Source organism: Temnothorax nylanderi, unplaced genomic scaffold (assembly GCF_030848795.1).
Source record: "Temnothorax nylanderi isolate EJ_2023f unplaced genomic scaffold, tnyl_v1.0 TNYL_tig0003_pilon, whole genome shotgun sequence".
In the NCBI taxonomy this organism is placed as follows: domain Eukaryota; kingdom Metazoa; phylum Arthropoda; class Insecta; order Hymenoptera; family Formicidae; genus Temnothorax; species Temnothorax nylanderi.
In genome coordinates, this window is record NW_027249065.1 from 769,790 (window position 1) to 795,357 (window position 25,568).

Consider the following 25,568-nt stretch of genomic DNA (forward strand, 5'->3'; position numbering starts at 1 on the left):
ACTGCGTCCATCCACATCAGAGTTTTAACCCGTAGTTTTTTTCGGACGAGAAACACGCACGCACGCACGCCCCCACGCATGCACGCACATACGCACGCGGCCGGATAACGTTGGACTAATTGGAAGTCTTAATGGCACTCGACGGTAATAACGCAATCGGGATCCGGGTGTGTATGCATCATATCGATCAGAATTTGCAACGGACCCCACTCGCTTCCCGAACCCCTTGCACCGCCGGCCGTTCTCTCGCGATTCGCCGCCCGCCCGTCAATGACGAATCAACAAACGGGACGGGTTTGATTTCATTCATTAATTCCGAGCGACTTCGCCCGGGTTGATTTCCGTTATATTTTCTAGTTGATTGTGTGCAGACTATAAGAGAGCGAAAGAGAGAAAAAGAGCTGGATAAGAGGAGAGTCGAGCGAGGGCGTAAGCGAGCGAGACAAAGTATGGAAACGGTGAAGAGGATACACTTTTCCGATAAACCGAGGAAACCGAATAACGACTGATAAATAGGGTATTAAATGTACTGCCCGTGTATCATCAACGATTAAATTACCGACGATTCCTCGTTTTCTTATTAACGATTTTTTTTTCATCGTCGTACGACATATAATTTACCTCGACGTTTTTGACGCGCTTGTGAAATTTCGATGCAACTTGTAAAAATATGGAAACTCAAACACAGAAGTCCAGTTTGTTGGTAGTTCCGGCTTTTCCCGATTGTAGGGCGCGAATTCATCGAGCGTACGCGAGGAGGCAAATAGGAACCGGAAATAATAGCTATCTGCGCTCTGTAACACGGTTATTATTATCAAGCGGTTATTAGGAAAAATAAAAGATGCACACAGACTCTCTCGTATGAGAAAACGTTCCTAACACAATCTGAATTTATAATTTCACTTTTATTGTTTAACAGTCACGTGAAAACACATGTTAATTTATTTATTTCTTTGCTTGTAAGTAAGTTAAGTACTTATCTTACATATTGATTTATTTACTTACCAATTTGAAAACAACATGTATCCAGTGGCACATGTTGAATCTTTCTTCATTTTAATATCAATGTATGCTTATCGAGTGTAAGAGATACAGGGCGACCCAAATCTAGCATTTTCGGTCTACAGATTTTTCGGTCAGTTTAGAATTGATCTGTACTTAGCAAAAATGTCAAAGAAAATCATTATTTATTGCAAATTTTCAAGTATTAAATTTTCAAGTATTAAGCTGCTAATTTTCCCATGAGCTAATTCTCTAATATTAAAACAAAATCCACTTTTGTTCAATTAAATAAAAATAAAAATTGTATTGTCTACTTGCCTATCTTTCACAGTTATATCCTGAAAAGGGGCCTTCTTTATTTTCGCTTAATCGAATAAGTATTGGCTCCTCATAAAAAATAGTTCTGGAACGTCCTGTACACCCCAGCATCGGCGAGGACTACGGCAGAATATGCCGCGAATGGTGAAAGACCCGTCTTATTGACATCCCGTAACTGTACCGTGATTTAATATAAACTGCACAAAGCGTCTACCTTTGATAGGTAAATATGAAATATTCCGGTCGCGGACGAGTGCCCTTTCGGGCACAGGCTCGCGCTCGAGGGTGCGTTCGGTCTCGCTTTCCGACAGGATGCAGGACATATAGACATACCACGTACCCCCATCGCCCCTCTTTCTGAGTCCGCTCGACTCAGGAAAATGCTCTCGGGTAAAGAGCGCGGATGCTCCGTGCTTTGAGAACTTCGAAGACTTTGTCGTATGTGTCTTCCTTCGCCAAGCGTATCGTCTGAATTCTTTCCGCGTATGCATATCTGCCGGAACGAGATTCGCGAGATTGCCTGCATTCAGTCGGACAACCGCTCGAGAGAAATTTTAAACGGCAGGAATGCGCCACGACTGCGACTGCGTGATGTGCGACGCGTAAGAGTTTGGATTATAGCTGAATACTCTCTAAATCTGAATCAGTGAATAGTACTGATTCAGATTTAGAGAGTAAGATAAATATAAAACCTATCTATATAAATAATACATTTTTTAAAATAAATTATAGCGCGGACGATCTACCTGTATATAAATTGTGTTTATCTAATTGTAATCTAATATTTAATATTTGCGCGGAGAGAGATGAGGACGAAAGTGGGTAAAGACATATCGTTGAAGAAGAGATCGCTTTATACAGTTCATCCGTCGCGGGGCCCAATATTCTTCTCGCCGGTGCTCTTTGATCCTTTATTACATTTTTACAAGCGATTACATTGGCCAGCCGCCGGCGATCCTCCGGGGCGACCTTATTTCCGCTCCTTACGACTGTCTTCTGATACCGTCTCGTCTTACCCGCGCGTGCCCAACCCCCAAAGCATAACGAAGTTTCCTGTGCCGCAAGGACGAAGATATTGTTCCTGTTTATAGCGAAGTTAACTCAAGTCCTGCCCCGCGACCAGGGTTCATTCGCCCTTAATTAACTTTAGGGGATTATAGAATTGTTCCGCAAAGTCGATTATAAGTTCGATGAAAAGACGGTAGATTTTATCATGCGCGAATACATCCAGAATTGAATTGTTCAAGTATCTGACTCGCGATTGTCGGTCGAAAAAGCACGTGTATCACTGGAACTAATAAAATAATGACTGGAGTTTCTCTCTCCCCCGAAAAACGAGTCAATCATATTTTCGTGTATTTCTACGGGTTCCCAGAGGATTTATCCTATATAACGCGATCGATTATCCGACTCCCCTCGGCTCGCTGCGTTCCCTCTCATTGAAATTGGAAATTCACTCGCGCGCGGCATTTAAGAGCGCGCGACAAGGAAGCCGTCCCCAGCAGCCTTTAATTGGTACCGTCCGCTAGTTAGCGCGAAATCATAGCTTTTGAGCGACACACGTCACAGGCAGGCGCGCTCGCTCGCTCATTCGCCAACACTCATGCGGAAAGCATTGAGATGGTTGGATCAACGGCGCTTATCCCAGGCTCGCGGATCAAAGAGCGAGGAAGAGAGAGAGAGAGAGAAAAAGAGAGAAAAAGATATAACGCTGAAGTGTATGTGCGCGAACTCTCGCAATTTCAAACAGTCTCTCGCGACTCGATCCTCCGACGTGGCTGGAAGTCCAGCTAGTGAGCGTGCAATGATTGATGCTGGAGCCAGCGGTCGCGCGGGAAGAACGGAAGAGGGATGGGGGGCCAGGGGACCGAGTGCTGATGGTCGACGAGGAAGGGAGAGAGAGAGAAAGAGATGCCGGTGCTGAAAGAGGAGGGCCGGAGAATCGGTCCTACGGCCTGGGGAAATTTAATTAACGTAAATGCCGCCGCCACGGCCGGCGCTACACGCCGTGTGTGGCAATCGCTCATATGCAACTCAGCTCTACCCCCCTTTCTTTCCTACCCCTTCCGTTGCCCGCTCTCCTACTCCCCTGACCACCCCCGACACCCTTTAGCCGACCCGCGGTACCGCATCTCACCCCAAGGCTTATTCGCTATCACGTGCATCGTCCTGAACGGCCAGCTGGGGGACGAGGGGAGGGAGAGAAGTTATTAAACATCTGGGAAAGGGGTGAGAGGTCTCGATTGCGGGGCGATTGATGGGTCTTGAATCGGCCGGTCGGTTCGATTCGGCTCGATTTATAAGCGCGATCGATCGCGCGAGCCGTCGAAACGCGCCTCGCGGCGACGCGCCAGCGGATAAATAATCGGTGTGTAATATCTTCGGTGGAATTCGAGCTGCTCCTTTTCCCCGGGGAGAGTTAATGGCCCGGGCTAATATATTCGGCCGACATCACCCCGCTCGCGCGCGCCTCGATTTGCCGCGCGCGCGGGCACGCCACTCGATACGACGGAACTTCCGATGGCGGTTCACCGTCGCAGGAGGGTCTTTACGGCTATCTGTTGCGGGGTGTATTCCCGAGGTAGAGAAATGCGATTTCATCGGTCTGGGGTGGAACTATTCAAGTATATACATTTCGCTTTATTCATACAAAGCATTTTAGCTTAGCTCGTTCGCGCTTGTACCTCTATCTGTAATATTTTCGAGTGATCCATAAATATGTTTTTATAACAATCGCGCGATTATTTCGCTTTCTAAATTCATCATATCTACCCGCAAAATCTAATCTCAAAGTATATAAATATAAATTAACGGTGACGGCCAATGATTTCTTTGTAATACAATCGTATTTATTAATTAAAAAATGATACGAAATTCTTCGTCATCTATGAATTACACCGAGCCAAGAATCTGTCGATACAACTTATATCCTAAGCCGCGTGAGATAACTGAATCGCCGCAATGGTACGCATATGAGTAGATAGGAGAATACACGCGCGGGGGGTGGAATAGAGTGGGTGAGACGGACCGGCCGGTGGTGTCGAGGGTGACCAGGGGGTTGATGATGGAGGCGAGCAGCGCAGCGGCGGCGGCGGCGGCGGCGGCAGCGGCGGCGGCGGTGGCGGTGGCGGCAGCGGAGCGAGGGGCATGCTCTATAATGGCCGCGGCACGTGGTGCGTGCCCCCATTAAACCGATCGCACCCCGGATTGATTTTCAGCCTTTCGGCATTTGATCCGAGCAAACTTCGTTGTCGGTATAATTGAATCGCGAATGTTCGCCCGACTCGGCCGCAAATTGACCGAAACGCGCTGCCGGCCGCGCGCGGCGCAACGCGGACGAGTTGGTGACTGCCGGCCGGCGAACAGCGCGAGAGCGAGGGGGAGAGAGCGAGAGGGAGAGAAAAAAAGGTCGCATCGAGGGTGGATGGAATCGATGAAATCGAGAAAAAAAGGTATTCAGAAGAACGCGGGCAGGTGGGGGAGGAGAAAGAAGGACGGAGAGCGCGCGTAACGTCGCGCCGCGCCGCGCGCGATTCTCTCTCCCGGGATGTGGGAGGGAAATAAAACGGTAACTTAATTACTCACGCCCGTTGTTTGCCGGCCGATGTCGACGCTCCTCCACCGACACGGCCGCGTCGTCGATACTTTGACAATTAGCGGACCTGATGGATTCGTTGTGCGCTCGTCGCCGCCTCGATTCGATTGCCGCGTCACGTCTACGTTGTAATTCGATTCAACGTGCGCAGTGAGGCACCGAATATGCCCTCTGTCCTCTCATTCTTTTTCTTTCTCTATTTCGAAGTCTCTTCCAAAAGAGTCGAAAAAAAGGAAGGCGCATCGCAGAAGCACGCTTGAGCCCACGTCGGCTAAACTAATTCGGCGAAACTTCCGAGACTGCAGTCATTGAATTAGGTGCACGGTTTCGGATGGGTCCCACATGTCCGATAAATGGGCATAATCGAATGACACGCATGAAAATTTTAAAAAGCTTCACGATCGGTTTCGTCAGAAGCAGTGGTCCCTCGCGCGGACTTGTGAAATACAAAACATTCTCTTTCTCCGCATCGTTCCTTGTGAAGTTTCTAAAACAGCTTGTTTAACTCGATTTTAGGAGATAAAAGAAACGAAAATATATATATCTATAACTCACCAACAATCGAGTTAGCGATGCGAGTCACGTCAATAACGAAATTTTCAGGATTCGAAGGAAACTGCCGAAAACTTAAGCGAAATAATAAACATCTGACTCTGACGAATGAATGCGGATGCTGTTTTCGGCCGACCGAGATGTTCGAGACGCAAAAGAGTAACGCGCGCGACCCAACAGCAGTAGCAGCAACAGCAGAATGCATTCGTGCGGTCCGCGGGCCATAACTGCTAATTAGTCCAGGCAGAGCCGTATGGCAGGCTGTGGAGGGTCGACCGCCCGACGAAGCGAGTAGCAGGATGCACCCCTTTATTAAATACCATCGAAATTAAAATTATAATTGCGTTCGCTCGCAGTACCCCTCGTTCGCGCCGAGAGCGCGCGCCCGCGCGATAGTTCTCTCTGCGAGAGATTACTCCCCCTCTCTCTAATATCGCCGGTCGAGGATTTTGATTGGAATTCGACGCGCTTAAAAACGCTAACGAGTCCCGATGAAGATTTCGGGAAAATATCCCATATCGCGATGGCGTAATTTCTAATTATCGATCTCGTAGTTGAAATCCGATCCAACACACATTATGAAACGTAAACGAGAATCGATTTTTTCCGCGGATCTCCACGATGAACGCGCGATATCCACAGTATATAGTTAGAATGTTGCAATTAACATTCTACAAAACCTATGAATTTATTTTAAGAAACACAATTAGCCTTCTTAATAATTTCACGTGGTTAATAAGAACAAATCTACATTTTAAAATTGTTGCCCGTCCGAAAATTTATTTAAAAAAATTAAAAATACGTTTCTACTCTACGCCGCCAGTCAAAAAGTAATTAACCACTACCAAAAGAAGGGAGGGGGAGGAAAATATCGCGCAGATGGAAAAACTTCGGGATATCGGCAAATGCAATGGGATACGGGCGAGCACTGTAATCGGCCAGCGGATATTCTAATTAGGGGTAACGCGTGTCGGTTTCTCTTGCCAGCTGAGTAAGGCATACGAGTATACACACATAGGAACCGTAGGTAGATGGAGAGAGGATATCAGGGAAGGAGAAGAGAGAGGGGGGGCGGCAGTAGGTTGTATGGCTCCTGTCAGCCACTGTGCCACTGACGGCTCGCTAATTGCTCAACCAACCTCCGATCCTTCCACCCCCTCCTTCCACGTTGTGCCACCCTTCAAATCCAAATCCATCCCTTCGTAACGCCTGGTCGGCACGGCCGTTTCTCGTCTCCTCCTTCCCCCCTTCGTCCCTCTCAATCTCTCTCTCTCTCCTCTCTATGCCGCCGCTGCACTTCGCCCCCTTTCCTCCGTCCACCGGAATTGCGAGCATAGATCGACTATCCTGCGAATGCCGAAATTTCTGGGTCGACGACCAAAGTGGCCGCCGCACCGACAGATTCTTCATCGGCATTGTGCATCTACGCAAATTTAATCGAATTATTGACGCGACCGGCAACGGTGCGTGCCTTCACGCCGCACTGAATTATTCGCTATATTTTCTACCCACGAGTGTACACACTTTTCATTTGTTTTTCGTCAGGATATACGCATTAGGTGATTATTTAATTTGCGAAACGTTGCGAGTATCGGTAGACAACTGTTCAGAGTGTTCATTCTAAAATGTACTAAATAGATTAACTGCTAATCAGATACTCCATTTTACATATATGTATGCACAATCATTAAAGAGAAAACCGAAATTGAAATGTGATTTAAAATATCATACATAAAATTCTCGCTCTTCATTCCATGAATCGATCCAACATCAAACTAATTTTGCAAAATGGCGACACTATTAATTAATTAATTAATTTTTTTTCCACATGTAAAAAGATTAATAAGGGACCATCAAAAACTCCAAGTGCTCGCTCGGCGAAGGATAGCAAAACATTTTGATCGTGTAAGTATCAGGTAGAAATTCTAATTGCTGATAATTGAAATTAGTTGGGTGCTGTTGTTGGATATGAGGCCTCGTCAATAAAAACCGCAAAGTTTAAAACGCTAAGTACGTACGCCCACGTGTGCGCGATCGATCTCGCGCGTGTTGTATCCGTGCGCGCGAGCAAGCGGGTTAGCGAATGGATGGACGGACGTGCGGACCAAGGGTTCGGCACGGTCGCGAATTAATCGAGCATATAATCGATGTGCGCCTGTCGATGTATGTATATGGAAGCCATCCGCCTGGTCACCCTCGCGAACGCAGCTTTCCCTCCCTGTCCTCCCGTCCGTTCGCTCTCACCATCCCTCCCTGCCTATCGTTAACCAACGGCGCCGCGCACGGTAACGCTAATTTCTGTGCCGGACGTGTCGTCGTACTAACCCGTCGAAAAACGTCAAACGGCGAGCTTACCTTCTCGTTTGTGCCCCCGCGTGCTTTCGAGCGCGTCCGGGGGCGACGATATTTTCCAAAAGTTGCCGCTTTGAATTTTACTGTTGACGGACGTCGCGCTCGCGAGCGAGAGCGCGAGAGCCAGCGACGTCTGGCTTTGGCAAAATTCAATTGCCGCGCTCTGTTATAGTTGCGATGAAAAGTAAACGTAAAAAGCAATAACGATGGGCACTGCGTTACGTTTGTGCCATAGTTTTGCATCGGGCGTGGAGGCAGGAGCTAATTTTTTCAAAACTACCGGAAAGGTCGTGGCGCGCGGTCTCAAAAAATCAAAAGAGGAATTTAATATAAATATAATACATCTGTACTTAATACAGCAGAAAGTTATACGTATATAGAGAAATCTCGCTATATATTAAATGGTAAATAATTTTAATTTGGAAAGAAAGAGACACTTTTTTCGGGTTCTATCAAAAATCCCAAATAGCGCGAACTCGATGCTTAATATCGTCGAATATTTATGAAATATCGGTCGCGTGGATATTGGATAACAGAGCTGAAAACCGGAAGGCGCAGTTTGCGCACGGGCGGATTGCAAATTTTGTATCTGATGTCCCCAGGACGGAAATCAGGGGACGCTGCAAAATTGATCTGTCTCCTGATTTATTACCGCGAACTAATAAAGCCGGTATCGAGCGTGGCCCGCGGCATCCTCGAAACGCGCGATAGGTGCCTATCCCGCGGCATCTATACGACTGGTCCAAATCCATACTTTACAAGAGCTACCCTAATAGCGGCCGCGGTGATGGACAGCCGCGAAAACGCCCGCTGTCGCCCGCCCGTACTCGATTAACGAACGCCAAATCGAAAGGCGGACAAATTTTCGATATCGCTTGACGAAATTAAAGCACTTCTAATACAAACATCACACATGTACATACGTGCATTTTACATGCGTCTCGTTAATTCAATTTAATCTCTGAAATCTGCGAGCCCCGAGATTGCAGACATAAATTGTAATTCCATCATTTCGAGTGTGCGGGCCAAATGATTGTTCGGATAATACGTCGTACTAATTCCTAAACCTGAAAAACATTTAGTTTTTCGCACGAGCTTTCTTTTGACTGACCAACAAGAAATTATTCGTGCGGGCACATCTCAAAATCACAAAAACAAGCGATGATAACGCACCCACCCCTAGTGCCGGCCCCGACACTTTTTAAAATCCGCGCGTCAGATCCCATATTATGTTTCTCCGTTTCATTTGCGCGGGACAAGGCAAAATTAATTAAACAGCTGATACCTATGGAGCGTCAGAGAGAAAAAGCGAAGGAGAGTGAGAGAGGCGTACGCACCGGCTGCCTCAGGGCAGAGGGCTAGCGTAACCGTGACCGGGTTGGTGGCGGAGGGTACAAGCGGAAAAACAAACGCGCGGCGCCGCGTGTCCGATCGCCTCTCTTGGAAATCAGCGCGGTCGCTCCGGAGATTTTCAATTTGCGAATTCGTTAAGGGCGCGCAAAACGTTATTCCTGGCGCCGCCGCTCCGCTCCGCGCCGCGCCGTTCCGCTCCGCCGTGCAGAATACGTCAGTTCGCATACCTGTCAGCCCGACCGTGCTCGCGCTCGGTAAGAAAAAAAAAGCTCGTATGGTGGTACAAAGTAAAATTAACCGGCCAGTCGAATCCGTCGGATTGATCGGATCGGAAATCTGATTTCTCCGATTCCCCGGCTATCACTCGGCGGGTGAGATTGGGCGCGAGTGAGCGCCGAATAATTTTTATCGCAACGCTGCCTTCGAACAGCGTTGCGTAAAACAAACGGCTTTAGAAGCGGGTATTTCTGCAAAATTTCATATCGCGCAAAACCCGCTGATGTCAGCTCAGTGGTTCGCAAAGAAGATTGTTCGCCGCAGAACGAAAAGTGAGACATCAAATTCACATCGACAACGAGAATCAAATATGTTATGTTAACATTATCGAGAAGAAAAATATATATATTGTATGCATGTAAATTAATGAAAAGCAACATTAAACTAATTATACTTTTAATGACATAAATATTTAATATGTGACGTAAGCATTTTGATAATTAATTTTACTGTTTTAATCCGCTCATACCCCTGACCGGTGTCAATCCAACTCCCTGCGCGTAGGATCATTTTTCGAAGAGAACCCGAGTTCTCGAACGCGGTGCTTCCGCAGAGCGATAAAATTCTACGCGAAACCGTTGTACTTGGGATGTTTGCAGCTGCGTCACGTACGTATCTCGCGTTATGCAGCAAATTACAGACACGCTCTAGGCCAGAACGCGCACCCGGCGCTTTCTGGCGGGCGCGCGCGCGCTCCGCCGACGTGATCGTCGAATTCGCAAACTACATTTGCATAAATTCCGGGCTACACCGAGACAATTTGGACTCATAAACGTAATTAATGGCGGAGCATTAATTCAGAGATTTTTCGCCGGTTGCAAACACATGCCGCGCCGCGCCGCGCCGCGCCGCGCCGGTACCAAGTGTTCCGCAATTTAGCTAAATAATTACTAAACTTGCCCCGCTGCTGCTCCCCCAGCACACCACGTCGCGACACGCGACGACGTATCGCGAAACACCGATATAATACACCGCGGAATAACATTGCTCGCTATAAACCTCAAATCTCAAATCCTTTTATTACAAAACGTCCTAAATTCGCCACATTTCCCTTAATCAGTAAATTTGAAGTAGCCCACTTCCTTAAAAGTTCAATCGTCATCTTATTTTTCTAATTTGAAAGATGACGAATAAAAGAAGTTAATACAAAGAATTAAGTAGTGCAACGTTTCCTAAAAATTTTCATCTTAATAAGAGGACGCCGTTTAGTTTAGCCGAAGCTCAAGAACGAGGCTTTGTCAGCAACGCAAAGCAGATCTCCAAGTGGCCATTCTTATAAGCGAAACCGCTTTCGGATTCACTCTGACGCTGGCGGACGCTGCGCGGCGAGCATATATACATATGTACGTATACATAGACGTTTGTCCTGGGGCAGAGTTGCCATCCTAAGCCGGCTTGACTAATTGGCAGCGTTATAATCATGGGTACACGGTTAGGTTGGTATTACCGCGAGTTATAGCCCCGTCTCCGCATTGGCGACCGCCACGCACATTCGCGCGCAAGAGGGACGCTTAATGACCCCGTCGTTTACGCAAATTTTCCCATTACGCGACGCGGTTTTGGTCCGCCAAACGGGACGCTCAGGACTATCGCCGGGACGAAACTAACGCCGTATTCTGCGGTGGCGCAGTGCTGCCAGGAGGATACCGATTGACACGGTTAAATTCTTTCTCATTTAAACATGAGCAGTTTTACATTCAAATACTTCCAACATATTAGTCGTCAAATGAAAGTTATTCGAGAATACTGCCAGGAGGATACCGATTGACACGATTAAATTTTTTCTCATTTAAACATGAGCGATTACATTCAAATACTTCCAACATATTAGTCGTCAAATGAAAGTTATTCGAGAATACTTTCCATTCCCGATATTTGTAGCGGCACGGTTTTATAATCACGCATTCTTCATGGTGCTTTCTGTAAAATGTAGTTCGCTTAAGTTTCGTAAATACTGCGAGACGTGATAAGAGATAAATGTATGTTTGAAGAAGATCTCCCTGTACCTTTCGGTCTCTCCTTCATGGAAATCGGATGCTGCTCGATATTGAAGGGTGGAAATCGCGTACCGATACGCACGAGCGATTTCTTTCGCGAGAGAAGATAAGACGAGAACGCGGTATATTTCTCCCCGCCGGGGAGACGTTGCCGCTCCCGTGCCGTTCGCGGCAGAAAAGCGCGCGATCACGTATGGCCGAAGGAGATACTGATAATAAAAAATCGTGGGATATAAAGTAATTCAAACAAATGCGCTGGCGCGCGGGACGCGCCGGTCCCGCGGCGATATATCCCGCAGGGGCTTATCCGCGACCGGTCATTCATAAATGTGGGAAAAAATGACACTCTAATGGCCGGCTATCCGTAACGGTTAGGAGGTAGGAGAGATTTGTTGGCGACGGACGTCGGATCGTCCCACCGTTCTCACTCACGTGACTCCTTCGACGACGTCCAAAGATATTTCTGCGGTCGCACGAATCGATCGCGGGACGTCAGCGTTTTGGGGATGTATCTCGTTTTCGACGCTAATATCTCGACGACGGTTACCCTCGACGGTATGCTCTGGACCGTTCCTTAGGAAAATCGACCCCTGTAATACGATCGCACGCGCGACCGTACTCGGAAAGAGTTGCCACGGCGAAACTCCGACACGGAGAGCTCCGTGGAAACTTCATACCGATAGCCGGCGCGTCCCATCAGCCTGAGTCCCAGGGGTGTGATCGCCGGTAACTAAACTTGTAAATCTCCCGTCCCGTGCCATGCCCGGGCTTTCCCAACTGACCAGAACGCATTTGTCTATCTTACGCGACGGTAAACGCTAGTCCTAGAAAGTTAGACGGGCACGCATCCGATTGCGCCGATTCGAATTTCAAGTATACCCGACGGGCAATGCGACGTATAAAGTGTATTTTCGAACTTGTTATGTTCAGGTTCAGGTTAAACCGTGTTCTCATCTCGATCTAAAGAGGTATCAAGAATACAGAATAATCCTGAAGTCAGAATACTTGAAGGCAAAACGAGAACTGACATGTGAGCACACAGGTTGGTTAAACTTTATTTTTTAAATTAAAAAGTAAGTAAAAAATTTTAAATACTTAGTTTCTTACATAATGTGTTCTCATTTAATATTGATCAACAATTATAAATGTAAATTTGTAGGATTCTCAGATATTTATTTCAATTTATCGTATATTGAACATTATTCACATAACATTTGTTTCTTGTAATCTAGATTTATTTTCCTAAGATAATAACATATTCAATTAAGAATCATCTTGCATATCGAGTCTTTTAATTGAAATATCTTTTTGTTAACTAAAACCGATTTCGGCGTGACAAAGATTCGACTTGAACGTCATCTTTTCTTTTCAATGTTTAACACAAACATAAAATATGAGAAATTTTTAAAAGCACTCTTTATTTTCAGTTTCTGGTTCATTCACGCTTTCACGATCACTCCGTGATTCAACGTCGCTCTACGCGATCGCGAGTATAATTCACGAGTCGCGTCCCGCTGCTCGAGTCCGCCACGTTTAACGGCCGCAATCTCCCCGCTCGTTTCAGTAGCTTCGTTCTTATCCTATAAACTTTGATGTACGGATCCCGTCGAGACGTAAAGGTAGTTTCTGGCGCTGCTGGAGAGATACGTCTCGCGCGCCCGCGCGCGACTGGCGGGGCCGTCGCAAACAAAAGCTGGGCAAACGAGAAGTTACGAGGACCCTTTACGTCCCCCGCCTGCCTCGGCATCCGGTTGTCTCGCGTATTATGACTGATGTCTTAGTTAACCGTTTCGCTCGCGCTGCTCCGGGCCTTAATGTCCCGCGGAAGAAAGAGAGCTCGCGAGATACGACCACTTGTGCCGGCGCTCGCATCGCCGCTGCCGCCGCGTCAGAAATTGTGAAAAATGGTTATGGCGTGGCAGTTTCGGCGATACCACCAGCCACGAGAAAGCGTATGGCGATTTGCAGCTCTGATTATCTGCGTTCGCGGATTTATTAGTTGAGCTTCGAAGGAGAAAGGAAAGAGAGATTCGCATTCTTGATTCTGAAAGATTTTTGCAACCATAGAAAATTGGCTTTACTGTTATATCTCAAGAGCAAACTTTATCATTTATTATAATATGCTGCTGATATGATGCTGCGTAACGATATGTCTCGTTGTTCCCGTTGCGAGAATAAGCGTCGACGAGCTGCCAAAAAATTCGCCGTCGAATCGGGACAACGCCTCGTTGCCTCCGCTGCGAATTATTAAAAGAGCGTTTAATTTTTTCCTCTCTCTCGTTTTTTTTTTTTTTGCAAAGAGTCACGGCGCCGTCCGCTTTATTTTGCGCAACTTTCGGTGTTCCAGCATCCTCCCTTTACCTTTCCACCGCCCTTCGAGTACGGACGGTTTTTCATTCCTGCCGCGCGCGCTCTAATCGCCGGCCCTTTCCGCGGTAATATTTAATTTTTAATCCGCTCGTATTCAAATGCACCCGACCCGCGTCCCCGCTGCCCTCCTAATGGGAATACAATTTATGCCCGAGCCGCGGCTTATTTTACATTTTATGCTAAATACTCGCCGGCTACGCGCCCACGGTTCGGAGTTTCGCCGACAATTAATCGTATGGGTAGGCGTGTGAGAAAATGAACAATGTAATCCGGCCAGATGCATCTCTTGACGTGCACGTCACGCAAACTTTTGAGGGAGAAAAACGCCATCTTTAATAATGTAAATTTTTTCAATTTCTGAAGTATTTCACGTGTAGAATCTAGCTACTAACACAGATTGAAATCCATGGTATATTACGACGTGTATACTTAGCAAACAAAACTCTTGAAAATTAAAAGATTTATCGGAAGTTTTAATCGTTCTTGCCAATTGTACATGTAGAATTTAATTTTTTAAATTTTCTTATTATTTTTATTATAAAATTTAATAAATAATTAATGTAACGATTTTATAATCAACGTAGCTTGAATACGTTATAAAAATACAATTTTTAGCCAAAACGTATTCGGATTAAAAGGTTGCTATGGGGGTTACTTTCTCGTACTTCAAGGAATATAGACGTACCCCCATGATTATCTGCTCGAGGAATTTAGCTAACATAGCCCGAGGACGTGTGCGAAACTCAGTTACGGTTTGGTCAGTCGAGTTGGGTCGAAAACTCCCGCGGGGCAGCTTTAATCTGTAATTTTTAATCAAGCATCGATTAAGCACTAATAGGCAATCCTCTACGTGAAAATGACCAAGACCCTTCCGATTCGTCGCTGAGTATCCCTCGACGTCCTAACGTAGCAATGTATAACAATGTTTAATTTTGTTGTTAACTCAGTTAGAACCTAATTCGATTTATCAGAGATATATTTAAATAATCAACTTATTCTTAACGGTCACTCTTTGAAAAGAGCCTAAGTCGAGAAGCCTATTTATGACATTATACGCGATTACATCCCCGATTCATCGAGCTGGCCTCGTATCTCGGCAAATGTTCCGCCTGAATCAGAAATGAATGGCGTCTGCTTGTCTACGTTCTCATTTCCGGCGTACCGACCGACGGGAGAAAGGAAAGAACTCCCTTCCGGCTCTCTTGGCCGCTTATTTTTTGACTGGTTGCTCATGCATTATTTAAAGCTCGGCAACGAGCGTTAAAGTCTCTAGGAAAGCTTTACCTGCGCGAACGAATCTCCCGGCTTCTCTCTTAATTCCTCCTTAAAAATTTTTCTTTAGCAAAACAATACTCTCGATAGAGAGAAAAAGGGAAGAGAGAGAGAGAGAGAGAGAGAGAGAGAGAGAGAGAGAGAGAGAATGAGAGAGAAGCTATCCGCGTTACGTCTTTAATGTTGTTTCGATCGATTACGAATGTGGCGTTCGCTATCGATTAGGTATCGGCGGCCGCGCCTCGTTGGTACATACATAAATTATGCTTTCGTATGTAGCCGATGCAACATTTAAATGAACGACGAGCAAATTTAGATTTCCTCCCAGGTAACCTCCGGACATAACCGAGATCTCGATTTAGACCGACCTAACTAGGCGGTGATTTGAATAATTGAACGAATCCTAAACCTCATGTCCGGCTATTACGGACGTTGAATATTAAAGCAATCGTTCCCGTTCCGCTACCGCTCGCCGCCGGCGATTCCGATTCCCTAGAAATAAAAGATTTCTGAGTCCTTTGCTTGCGCAGGCCGAAGCTCCAAAGTAAATGGAGTCTGGAAACCGTACTTCTTACGTTCAATATTTTCACGAATATCTCGTAAAGATGTCGTGAGTAACGAAATAAAATGTTAAAAAATATTTAATATGTCAGATTCAGATTTAGTTTTGTTACAGATTTTCTAAATACAAGAATGTATACTTTTATATGTTTGATATTTTCACAAATACTCTACCGAGATATTTTTAAAAATCCGAAAGAAGATTTTAAAAACGTCTAAAAAATGTAATTATATGTAGATATTCCGTAAATAGCCGCGCTTCATTTTTTATCCTTTGACAGAATAAATTAAAAATTGCTAACTTTTTCATTGGAGACATTAATGTCAATATTATTACATGCATATGCCATTACCGAGAAAACTTCATATCCATTAGCATGTTCCTTTTGCGCCTCCGTCGCAGATTAAACCTTGCCAGAAGGAACGATTTTTATAGCACATTTAGCTAATGGAATCGATAATTATCAGACCACGCTATTGAATTATCCTGCCATTACTTGGGGAAGATAATTAAGCAACGCTTCGGTAAGCACAACGCGACAGTGAAAACATATATTCTTAAGTTTCTCCGTGAATTTCCTTCTCTCCCGGGACCGGCGTAACTTCCGCTTCAATCGTCGCATTAACCTTATTAAAGGTTCTCATAAGTCAGTGTCTGAGCTAATTGAGGTGATTAAAATACAAGATCTATTTCGTCATTTTATTTGAAAAAGTTGACGCACTTTAAGGCGACTCTTAAACTTCTCTAATCTCGAAATAATCAGAAACACCGTTCCCAGTGTAATGGTGCGGTTATTCTTCGACGCCAAATGACACCCGAGCAACAAACACAACGAAAGCGTGCACATTTATTCGATTCGAGAGAGGGCTATATAATATAAGGGTTATTAAGTGGCCGCGCATTCACTTAATCCCGCGGTGAATATCGCCCGGTATCTCCACGCCGATCAATCACCACCAGCCAGAGGGGGGAGGTGGAAGTTGCATTATATAGAGGGTGTATCGTGAAGCCGAGGCGAAAGGGCCTCTGGGCCGGAGTGCGGGCAGGGCAAGGCAGCGTCCGGGTTTAGCTTGGTTCTCGCTTCCCCGTAAATACGTTCGCACGAGTGAGCGAGCGAGCGGGAGCGCGGTCGCCATATATCATTTCGTTATCATCGACTCTTTATATGCGGTCGCGCTCCATTTTCTGTCTGTTTGCCCCGTTAAACGCCAGCCGCCCGGTTTGATTCAGTGAAACCATTAGCCGGATTTCGACCGCCGCCGCCGCCGCATTTTCCGTCCTCGCCTATCGCCCGGGCTATCTCGGCGTATCATCCGCGAATGACTGCCACCATTATCGGTACGTACCGGCGCGAAAGATAACGCCCGGATAGGCCACCGGCAAAAATATCCCCGGGTGGTCCGCGTCCGTGCCGTCCCGAGATAAGCAAGATCGCGAATCAAGTTTTGCATCGTCCGGAGATGGACGCGAGCTAATGGTCTTTTAGCAGTTCTATGGAACTAATGATCCCTTAATGGGCAAAGGCGACGTAATAGGATTTACTTGACAGAGACTAGAAGACTCACCTAGAACAAACTTGGAGATCGGTCTCTTGGAAGAACAATCCAAATATGCGTCGTTGAAGTCTCAGATGTTTCTTTGATTTCGTTTATTTTCTCTTGGCTCTTGATTCTGTAATTTTGTACCAAAATCAGTCATTAGTAATTAAATATTATTTTTCTTAACAGTTTCATATTACGACTATTACTTTGCAAGTATAGAACGTAATAGGCTGTTGTTAAAACTACAATTTTTTAAATGTTTATTAAAAAAATCATCGAAAGCGAACGGCGCGTTGTGTTCTAAATTGGAGATTAAATCGCTCGTATGTTGGACACGTTTGCAGACAGATCTTTACCATTCCCCGTTTTTTTTTTTTTTTGCGACACTAAATCTCCGGGTGCATATGCGGGCGAATCGCGTTGGTGAACTGACGCCATCTTGCCGGGATGGCATGGAGTGGTGCCTGGTGAGGCGGAAACAACTGATAGTGACGTCACCGATCGACGCTTACGGTCGTTCGAGGACGGTAAGCGCCGATATTATCCATTGTACTACGAATACTCGCGATAAGCCGTACGATAATAGAATTTACGCGACGAATTCGCGCCCCGTTCCCGCTGACGATAGGATATTGGAGTTACAACCGTAACGCTTGTCGAAGCCATTAGCGCGTCTCCAAAGGAGACGCGATCGATCATGGATCGAGAGGGAGCTTCAAGATACGTCAGGTTACACCACGAATACTCATTACACCTGCATCTCATCGATCGCCACTATTATTACCGTGACTGCGCGAATTCTCCCCCTTTCGATGCGGAGCTAGAGAAAAGCTAAGGAATCCGCATGAAATCGTCGTAATTTTGTGATCACTCGTTCAAAAATTAAAAAAAAACATCTTCGTAAACGGTTCCTAAATCTTTCAACTGCTAAACCTTCCATCAGTTCGTTGTATAGGCTGCGATAAAACACGAAACTAATACCAAAGAGGCGAAGATTTTTCTCACGACGCCGCGACGCACGAAAAAATTCGTGCTCCGCCAGACCTACGACGGAGTTCTTTTCGGAGGCTTCCGGGCTCGCCCGGAAGCGCGTCGAGAGGCCGGAAGAGGCTGAATAAGATCCGCCTTGGCGCATTTTCGGGACGCAGTTTCGCGCGACGGCAGAGATTGCGTCGGGGTCGTTGCAAATAGGGGTGTCAACGGCATCGGGGCTGTATTGTGGAACGTCAATGCCACGGAAACTAACTCCGCCCCAACCCCTTGGTCCCTCCAGCGTTTCCATGCCCCGCTGTAACCACCAGAACCGTTCCTTCTATCCATTCCTCCTCGGAGGCAGCCGTGAAACCAGATCCGTGTCTCGTTTATTGCAGAAGCGTCTTACGTCCATTCGATTATGACTCGATCGTATCTTCGCCCTTGATATTATCGCGCACGATAAATTATCACATTTGCTCAACGGCTTGTGGGAACACAAGATATCCAAACGCTAATTCTTTGTAAAAGAATTCAGTAAACAAGACAATATATTGCAAAGCAAATAGGATGATGTAATTTCAAAGCCAACAATTTTTGACACGCGTCTTCCGTTCCTAATTCGAGAGTTTCGATCGTTGTCCGTATTGTTCATCACTATACAGCCGTCTACATGTCAAATTTTAATGATTGATAAAGATGATACGCGATTAGCGTCCCTTTTAGAACTCGTCACGTCGCGGAGAGGATCATGATTAACCCTCGCAGATCTCAAATGAGAGCGACATCGCGATTCGCGGGCACGTCAACGGTAAAATTCGACGCGCCGTCTTGTCAAGGGCCAGTAAGTTCGAAAGTTCTCGATAGCCGATAACCGATAACCGATAACCGGCTGTCAGAGCGAACCACTTGTCGTGACACCTGTGTCGCTCCTGGTTATTCAAAGCCGACGGCGCACCGTCAAAAACGATGACGGCGCCTTTGTCCGCCCGGGTCCAGTGACAAAGCGAGCGCGTAGCCGACGACAACTATTATTTTCCCTAACTGGACTCGTTAGATTTCCCATTGTACCACGTGCGGTCGCGATAGGCGTGGTCATTGATCTTGCTGTTCAGGGCTGACGTACTGTCGTTTAACTCGCGGGGATGGTAGCGTAACGTCGCGACGCCGCGCCGCGCCGATTAACTTTGGCCCCGAAGCGCATTGCAGATACGTAAACATCGTAAAAAACGATAGATCAATTTGATTGCGGCATCAAAATTGTGACGATAGAGTGAAAAACAGAAAGAGAAAATAAAAAAATATATATACACAAAATAGAATAATTCCGGATTTGACAGTCTTAGACTATCTTCTTTGGTGATAAATTAAAGAGTCTGTGTACGAAACACTAATATCTGAATACTAAATTAATTAAAGGAGAAAACCAACGTAGTCAGTTATTACTATAAAATTAATAAGTTATTATATAATCTTCTTTGGCATTGATTTAAGAAAGTAAAGTTTATGATACATTTAAATTAAAATTTTTGATTATTTTTGTAATTCAACATAATACCTAATTTTAGATTTTCGCGCAAAAGTATATCGACTCTGAAAAGGTAAGCCATTCTTAATAAATGATCGGCGTACCGGCGCGGCGTTGCATAATCCAAAAAGCGTTACAGGGCGTGCTGATTTTCCCAAGCACGCGGAAGGTCCCCGAAAGTAAACGGGGGATAAAACGATTATATGAGAAATCTCGCTTACCCCGACGATGGCGGGGTATTCAAAGGGTGCAATTCCGGGCTGCGAGGGTGGCGGGGAGAAAGATGGAGGGGATTGAAGGTCTTAACGAAGGGTTAGGGCTACCGTTCTGCGCTCTGACTCGAGTCCTTATTAATAAGGTCGGATTAGCATAACTGCTCGGATCCGTCGACTGAACTTCGCATAATTAAGCCGCGAGATCTCGATTACCATCTTGACCGGGCGAGAGCATCCAAAGCGTATCGGGAGACCGCGTGATTCGGGGAGATAAGCTGCTAACCCTTTCCATCTCCCTCCCTTCCACCCCCCCCCTCTCTCTCTCTCTCTCTCTCTCTTCCCCTCTCTTCTTCAGTTTTGAGTGCGAAATTCGGCGAAGTTATAGATAGGACCGATAGCGATGAAAGTTCGTGCCATGTTTCGTAATATCTGAGAGCTTGTTCTCCCGCGAGGAAACCTTCGCCGAAACGCTACTCGGCTACTTATCTTTGAAGTTTCTATCGGGATGTTTCTACTTTTGAGATACATATAGATACCAGTAGAAGACTACTAAATCCGGCTTTCAATATTGATAACTCATAAGTTTGATGGTACACGCCGCACAATGCAGGATATCAATTAAAAATATCTCTGTCAAACGCGCGGTACTTGAAAAATACGCTCTGATGGGAGATTAAACGGATGTTATGAAAATATTTGCCGTGTAACGCGCCGAGAGAGATGTAACACATCGAAAAATACTCAATGTTATCGGCCCTTCAAATGTTTGCGCAGCGTAATTTTTTGACATTTGTATCACTTTCATATAAAGGAAATCAAACATCTCTGTAGACCTCAACAAATATTTTCAAGCCACAAGGGGATTAGCCACACAACTATTTTGAATCTCTAAAGATCAATAATAGAGTAAAAAATTAAAATACTTGTACCAGCGAGAACATTACGAGAGAAGTTTACGTAAAGTTTGCGATTACTTTTTTATCGCAACTGCAGGAAGATTGGCGTTCTCGCTAACATTGACGGTAGCTTTGCACGATAAAGCTAACGACGCTGCCAGCTTCGCTGGCAGCGATGTTGCCTTAATATAGACGGGCTTATCGTTCGGAAGAGCTAATGTAAACTTGTTCGTCACGATCCTACGACGCAAACTGTTCGATAAACACCGTGAGACAACGCCGGGAAATTCAGCCGTAGAAGAATCAGCTTGGATAATATTTATCATACACTGATTCGCATCCAAGTCTTAAATTATGATGCCGGTATTGTTTATCGTGCCGCGTCATTTGAAGCGGTTGTTTAACCCTTTTCGCGCATTATCAAGCCGGCTCGCAACGCAGATAACGCACTGACAGTGAATGCTGTCACTGTCACGTGCGTCACGACGAAGAAAGGGATTTTGCGCTCCGCGGGGCAAAAACTGGAGGCCACGTCACGACGGTATAACAGCTTATCGGCCCGGTGCGGTACATTAAGCACGGCCGTTACCGACTCCACCGCAAAACGGGGATCGTTCTGGGCGTTGGGCGAGGGGCGGTGGCGGGGGGAGGGATGGGTGTCGAGAGATTATCTTGTCGTATTCAATATTCCTATGGAACGTTCGGGATGATAAATCGTCCTCGCCGATAGAAAAGATGCGTCGAAGCCACATTTCGGAACCATCATCCGCTCCGCCACGGTTCGCTTCGCGGCTTATACAGGGTGTTCGCCGAAGTACGTGAGAATAATAGCACTAGGGCCGCGTATTAGAATGAAGGGATCGACAATTTTTCAACGACAAAATGCGATCTGCGACTGGCGCGTTTAAAAAAATGTCTCATTTTGTTGGCGTTTACTGTCATTATTTTTTAAAATTAAATTCCGATGATTCGAGTTAAATTTTTGTCAGGACGAAGGCGCCACCTCGCCACTGCGTATGCCGTCGCGGACTTTTTATATCATCTTTCTCGTGCCTTTCCTGGCGGAGAGGTCTGCGATACCTCGAAACGAGAAGCCGCGGAAATCATGCGGGTGCGAATGCGTCCACCAAGAAATCCCGCGGGTATCAGTATAATAAAACCATTAGAGTGATCCTCGTGCGTGCATTCAAACCGTATAAATATCCGGCAGAATCCCTCGCGCCGTTTCCAACTTCTGTGTAATGTTAAACTTGCGATAAATCCGAAGTGCCCCGGGAACGAGCGTATCTTTTGCCCGTCGCTGCCAGAGCGAGACGCGCCGCGGCGCGCGGCGGCCGCCGACAATAGTTCCTCGGCCGCCATACGTGAAGTGTGCGGAACCCCTATGGCGCTGTCGCTCGTATTACGCGCGATATATATTTTTTCCCGTCTCCCGCGCGTCTTGCCGCACTTTCGAGGTTCCATTATTTTATGTGCATTCGTCGCGAAAACAATAACTCCGCTGACCTGACTTTCTCGGGTACCGGCTCATCCGCTCGGCGGAGGTTCCATCGCTGAGCCATCCGTCGTCGGACGTGATATTCCGTGACAGTAATAAGAAGCAACGCGAGGTAGAAGCTTTGTAAACCTACTTATCCTTAAATGCGCAATTTTTCATAGCATTCAGAGTATTTTTTAAAATAAATAATGATTGCTTAAGGAATCCTAAAAATTTTTTTAAATTCTTATTTCAAAGAACGCTTTATTTCAGAAATATCGAAAGCAGCAATGTTGTTTCATCATGCACGATGCTTTTTTACATGGAAATCCATGTAGAAAAGGCTTCGGTTCAATTATTACTGATGTGTACATAAATAGAATAATAATAAAATATCTTTACGCAATTGTATTTATGTTACGATATATTTTTTGTTTCTCCAAAAATAAGAAATTTAAATTAAAGCGTCCTTTCTAAAATAAATAATTCAGAATTCAATAAATCAATGTGCAAGTAAACTCGCAGCTTGCAAGCGTGTTATCGCAGGCAAATTATTTCAAGATTCGCGATCGATGAGACGAAATTTGCATCCTGTGATATATTGTTCTATTCCCTTTCTGCATATTTCTTGTATTCACTCCCTACCGAGACTAACAAAAGGACCGGTCATCAAGATCCTAAGCAAAGGCTGACCAAGCAGCGGCCTTGTTGGGTTGCCGCGTGTAAACGTGTACATAATTATCGGGGAGTATACTAGGACGATGTGATGTCAGCAATGGTCATTTGCCGCTATCGGCTGGCTCGCAGACTATCTCCTAGCTATTCTATCCTCGCCTGTCCTCCTACCCTGTGTATCCTGCGATGTATTTTGCCTCGTATATAGGACAGAGATGGACGGATTGACCGAATAACCATTGGCAATCTTGACCGCATTATTAACGACTAATTAATATCGACATTGCATTCAGAGTTTCCGTATAACTCGATAGAGATCTTTTTCAGTATGCATTACTATCAAAATGTGTCGACGCTTTGCCATCGAAACGAAGCTCCTTCGCGATACATCTTAATTTAAGAGAATCTTAAGATTACTCGAATTTAAGAGAATCTTCTCTCCCTAAATTAAAGTAATTCGAATGTTATCTTGGGCCGTTCTTTCCGGAATCAACAAGTCCAATCCGGGTGCTGTAGCACCCGTCGCTTTCTCCGTAAGACCGTGGATGCACATAAATTCCTCCCTTCGCTCTTCGTGCTTTTACGGACTCTTCTCCCGAGCAACGATATATCACGGTGCACGGCAGTGGCCTGACGTTCCCTGTCACCAGTTTAATCGAGCACCACTCGGATTAAGTGTTCTCGTTCGCGAGCGACCACGTCCGGACTGTCGAAACACGTAGACAGTGACCGCGAAGAATAACTAACACCCTGCTCTCTTTCCCTCCCTTTCTCTCTCTTTCTCCCTCTCCCTTCTTTTTTCTCCATAATCTTCGCCCTTTATGTCGATCGCTTACCGCTAACTTATTCGAAACTCGATTTTCTGCAATAATTCGATAAAGACTAAGATCGATGGTAGGTACGATGAAGGTAAAAGAGAAAAGTTCACTGCCGGTCAAGCGTTTTCTTTCGTATTATTAACTCTCAGCGGGATATAAATTGAAATTTTCGGCCCATCATAATTACTATATGACTCCACTCAGCGACTCATTAAAATTAAAAATATAACTAATATTTGTAATGTTATTATTAATTAGACATCGCTTACAACATCGTTTTTTATGTTACGCGATAAAAAATGTTGCTTATTTTAATTTAAACTTATATTGTACATCATTCGTGTATAAATAATTAATCGCGAATAACAATTTAAAATAATCGTCATGTTTTGCAAAATTAGGATTATGCATCTTGAACGGAAGATGGGAAGATTGCTCGAGAAACGTGGAGCCCTCTGACCATGGCGTAAACCGCTTCTACGTTATTTACGTTAGCCGTTAACGGCTGCGATTTCTGGAGCGGTCCTAACTCACGCGCAACGACCAAGAATATGTCCCGAGTGTCCGGACCTTCGTCTTACTGCGGATAGAGCGCCTCGGATGAGTTACTTGTGACCAAGCCTCAACTAGAGTAGAGAGCCCGAGTTAATCTCACGCGCCGCAACAGACCGCGGTCTTCGCCGAAATTTGAACAAAGCGCGGAATTTATTCCCGCAATGCCAAACAATTCGAGGAATGTTTCTCTCTTTCTCTCTATACGTAGAAATAAATTTAATAATGATTTAATTAGCATTCCTACGCTCACAGTTATTTGCTTTCAGTATAACGGTTACCTGCGAATTCAAATGATTTCGGTATCGTCCGAAGGTTAAGAACGGAAGAGGAGAGTAGCGTGGCGGATGAAGAATCGTTGTCGGCAACAACGGCGAGCGATACGCGGGCGCCGCAACAGAAATCGCCGGCGCGTTTCTGTTACAGCGACGGGATCGCCACGCGTTATCTTGCCGCGAAACATTAATAATAAAAGTTTTCGTTTATTGTCCCGCGTACGGCAAACCGGCCGCCGTTAGGGGAGGAGGGACACACAGGCTCTGGCGACGCTGCACAACTACGCGGTTGCGCCACGTTTTGTCTTCGTCATGAATGCCCCCTTATCTTCGAGCGAGTCCATCATCGCGGGACGGTTTTGTCCCCGGGCGTGTTCCGCCGTAGGAACCTGTCTGCGGGAATTGTAAGGAGACAGGAAGCGCAGCGTCTGGACGTCCACCAGTCGGAAAATATTTCGAAACGTCGATCAGAGCCACGCGAAACGAGGGTCGAGAGCAGCCGGGTACAAACGACACGGGAGTTTGGTTGTTAAACTAATGCGTCGATGCATCTCCTCTCCTCTCCCTGTATCTCCGCCCCGCCGAGGGTTTTGTCGCTTACTCTTCCCTCCCACGTTTGCCCTCCTAAGTTGCGCGGCGAGTCGTGTCGTATTTTTTTCAACTGCAACGCTCTTTTTTCCAGAGGTATGCTATCGCGATAAAAATAAAAAATTTATCGATTTTTTCCACAGAGAACCGTGTTCCGTGTTTTCCTTCTTGAGTCGCAAATGGATCTTATGCCTTCTGCCGAGTTTCCTCTAATTAACGTCACTGATCGGTTCCTCGTACGTTGTGCGACCGGTCGTAACAGGCAGGAGATACACTAACGTACATTGAGCGTGTGTAAATGAGAGACGAGATTAGTTACCGTCGGTTTCGCTCGATGTGGAACGGCACGAGACTGATCACAGGCTACGTTTCTCAGCTGACC

At 45.8% G+C, this 25,568-nt stretch overlaps 2 protein-coding genes across 4 annotated transcripts in view; one reads left to right on the forward strand and one right to left on the reverse strand.

Annotated features, from left to right (window-relative positions):
* The window catches only part of LOC139770897 (uncharacterized), a 198,322-nt gene that overhangs the window by 111,382 nt on the left and 61,372 nt on the right, over nucleotides 1-25,568 (reverse strand). The window contains exon 3 of one of the 3 annotated variants that reach the window (XR_011717845.1): nucleotides 17,215-17,320. The exons of the other annotated variants lie outside the window; for them this stretch is intronic. The gene's annotated coding sequence lies outside the window, so the exon portion shown is untranslated. The remainder of the gene's footprint in view (nucleotides 1-17,214; nucleotides 17,321-25,568) is intronic. 3 annotated transcript variants of the gene reach the window in all.
* Nucleotides 1-25,568, forward strand: part of LOC139770870 (LIM domain only protein 3) — a 77,140-nt gene that overhangs the window by 9,260 nt on the left and 42,312 nt on the right. The window lies entirely within an intron of this gene.